At 48.5% G+C, this 3,598-nt stretch overlaps 1 protein-coding gene across 1 annotated transcript in view; it reads right to left on the reverse strand.

Annotated features, from left to right (window-relative positions):
- Positions 1 to 2,800, reverse strand: part of LOC107108501 (serine/threonine-protein kinase Sgk3) — a 98,730-nt gene extending 95,930 nt beyond the window's left edge. Inside the window, exon 1 of the mRNA XM_015408941.1 lies at positions 2,694 to 2,800. The gene's annotated coding sequence lies outside the window, so the exon portion shown is untranslated. The remainder of the gene's footprint in view (positions 1 to 2,693) is intronic.
- Between the last annotated feature and the right edge of the window lie 798 nt (positions 2,801 to 3,598).

The raw sequence follows: 3,598 nt of genomic DNA on the forward strand, positions 1-3,598 counted from the left end.
GAGGGAGAGTGGGGGGGGAGAGAGAGAGAAAGGAAGGAGGGAAGAAGGGGAGGAGGCAGGAGGGGCAAGAGAAGCGGCGCGGGTGGGGGGGCGTAAGAAAGCCTCCTCCGTCTGTCTGGCTTCCCAGGCGGGTTGGCGAAGTGGGGCGGGTGGGGGAGGGAAATCGGGCAGTGGCGTGGGGCGCATTGCCACCGCGCGCTCAGACACAGCGCTCGCCTCCCGCCTCCCAGCCCATGGCAGGGCAGTAGCCTTGAGCGGCAGCTGGGCGACACGGCCAATGGAAGCTGGGGAAGCTTCTGATGGACAGCGCAAGATTCCAAACACCGTTGGTGTGCATTTTCTCTCCGCTGCGTGAAGCTGCGTCTGAGGTGGGACTTAGGCGACATGGCCAATGGAAGCTGGGGAAGGTTTTGACGGACAGTTCAGCCGTCCAAACCCTGTTGGTGCGCATTTTCTCTCCGTTGCGTGACTCTGCATCTTATTCAATTATATATAAGGGAGAGATACTTGTTGAACTAGCTGGATGCTGACAGACTAACTGTATCACTAGTTCCACACAGCTTCATGTTATTATTTTTTAAAGCCACATATTTAACTTTTCCTTGGGAACTGCCAACTGACTACAGGCAGGTTCTCTGGAAAGGCAGCAAAGAAATTTTCTAAATAAATAAATAATGATTTGCCAAACAAACATGGTTTGGATAATGTTTAGAAGAGATAAATGCTTTATTTACTCTGGAGAGCTGCAAGTTCGCTTCATCCTCCCAGAAGGAGCTAAAGGGTCTTAGTTAGAAACAAATAATCTAATGACAGTAACTTCATCGTACCTGTGCCTCTGGATGCTACCCATATTTCTTTCTGTATATGTTTGCACAAAGGATGGTAGTGTAAAAGATGTGAAAGTGTGAATACCACACAAATACTGAATGTACCTTGTTTATTTTGAATCAAGTGTTTAATTACTGGGTCAAGGAAAGCTGAGTAACTTTGATCCCAAATAGTCAAACATACTGGAGTGCAAGAGCACTACAACCTCTCTTAGTCTGCAATCTTAAGAACACCTCCCAAGGAGAAAACCCCATTACCTAAAATGGGATTTACTTCTAAGCAGAACTGTTTAAGATTGCTCCCTTAAGTACCATCACAGTATAATGTTTGCAATATAAAACATATGCAGCAGTTTAGGAGTAGCCTCTTGAGCATGTGCATGCCATCTGTATTAAGAAAAAGTCTCACGACTCAAACATTAGTACTTTCCAGAAAGAAATTAAAACATGGCTGCTGGGCATAGCTCTCTTCTGTACATATTTTTCTCAGTTTTTGTTATCTGCTATGAATGATGATTTTAGCTCTCTGCTTACACTGATGGGAAGGAGACTAAATTTAAAATGCAGTAATCCAAATGGCTCCTGCAGACTGAATTTTCTTAAATCTATGAGTGGATAAATCTGTAAGAAAAGAAAGACTGCTAGGATTTAGGGAGGCGTATGACTGCTCCCAACCTCATCACCATTCATGTTTGTAAATATCAAGGGAACCAAAGTAATTCCTTCGTTCACTTTAATTGCCAGAAGATGGATTTTGGACCACACCTTTACAGTAACTAAGTGCAGCTCAGCAAATATGTAAGAACTTTGCCTCTCACTGCCCTGGAGACTCAGGATTATATCAACTGGATCCTCCTGATAAGGAAAAGTGGGAAATAATCACAAACTCTCCTGAAAGGCACTAACAAGAGAAAGACCAAGAAGCTTTATAATTTAGAGCAAGAACATAAACTGGATTCAGTTATCAGGACAGAGACTTCACTGAAATTTTCAAAACATATACTACACATATTTGACATTACAAACCCTTAAAAGAATTCTGGAACAAACCTTAATTTTGCATGTCATTTCACTTTGGAGTAGCTTTTGATATCACCTTATTTCCCTTATACCCCCCTTCTGTATAGCATTTAATCCCCATTGGTGGTGAAAACTACTACCACCAAGTCACAGTCGATTTATGGCTACCTTGTGTGACTTATAATACCAATGCATGGTAAAAAGGTAGCTTCTGTAGAGACTGCACCAAGTGGCACAGAAATACAATGGAGTATGTACACAAAGTCGCTACCTCTCTTTTGACAGCTAGTTCAAGAACAGAAATATGCAACATCCTTTTCAGATCACCATTCTCTTCTGAATACCATCCACTGCATAATTCCTCTGCATAAACATTACAGCGTCTGGAATCAATTGCTTACATTAAACTAGATCACAGCCTTTCTCTATGCTAACACTAAATGGTCATGGCTTGACAGTACAGACCTTGCGCAGACAGGCACCAGAGTCCCAAAATGTGTGGGACAACTGAGAGAAAAGATACTCTGCATTTGCAAATGAATAAACAGAGTCTGAATGAGCACCAGCTCAAACTAAATCTTGTAAAAATCTTACCTTACCTAGGATGGATCTGCAGAAAATTACTAAATAGCTATCCAAGTATAGCAGAAAACCTAGCTCCCCGCTTGCCGTGGCTTTTAGGACCAGGGCCATCCCCCAATCAATAAAAAGAGCAAAGGCTCCTTTAAGCGAAGAGCCAAACTCGCTTGCAGTCCAGAGATCTTTAAAACGATCTTTAAGGCCCTCAAGCCTCCTGATCACGCTTCTTTCCCCCTCAGGTCTCCCTCGAACCGTGCCTTTACTCACCCCCGTGAGAGCTGGACTCTCGGGGAGTCCGAATCCCCCCCTTCCCCGGACGTCCAGTGCCTGGCTGGCTTCCTCACTGACGTGTCAGCCGAGCTCCAGCGGCGGGCGGGGAGAGACCCAGACAGAAAGAGCCTGCCGCCGCCAGGATTACGACGAGCCCGCCTCCCAGCAGACACCCTCCCCCTCCCCGCCGCTTGCCTGGCTTTGCTCGCGGGACCGACCCAGGTGCTCCGTTAGTTTGTTGTGGGAGCGGCCACCACCCGACCGCTCCGTCGCCCCCGTGCCTGCGCAGGGTGGAGCCTCCTTCCCCCACCCACCCTGCGGCCGGGCGCCTTCCCGGCAACCGCTCTCCCGCCCGAAGCGTTTCGCGCTTCACAAGTGGCCCAGCTCTAGACCGGCGCGAGCAAACCCGGCCCAAGACACCCACCGCTGCTCGGGACCCGACGGTCGGAGGCGCCATGCAGCTCCGCTCTCCGGAACCGATACGAGCGGGAGCAGCCTGGCGCGGGGTCATTCGAGGACACGTTTCAGCCCTTCAGGTTGAGATGAGACCCAATCGGCGGGATGCCTCGCCGCCCGGCGGGCGATGCCTGCAACTGTCAGCCCCTGTTCTCAGTAGACAGCAGCAGCCCAAGGGTGTGAGGCCGCCGCTTTCCCGCCAGACTCTCCCGTACCCCAGCACCTTGAGTGACAAGCAGAAATTCAACAGGTGTCAACACACACGCCAGTCAGAGCATCTCCATTGCCCGGGAAATGTCGAGTCTGCCATCTGCTAACTATTGAAAAGCAGGATATTTCTGCCAGGCACCCTAGTAGCCGAGTCTAATAGAACACCTCTTTTCTACACACATGTACAAGGAGCTGCTCTAGGCACTGTTGCTGACTAATCCCAGGTCACTCACAGG

Source organism: Gekko japonicus, unplaced genomic scaffold (genome assembly GCF_001447785.1).
Source record: "Gekko japonicus isolate JY-2015 unplaced genomic scaffold, Gekko_japonicus_V1.1 scaffold88, whole genome shotgun sequence".
Taxonomy (NCBI): Eukaryota; Metazoa; Chordata; class Lepidosauria; order Squamata; family Gekkonidae; genus Gekko; species Gekko japonicus.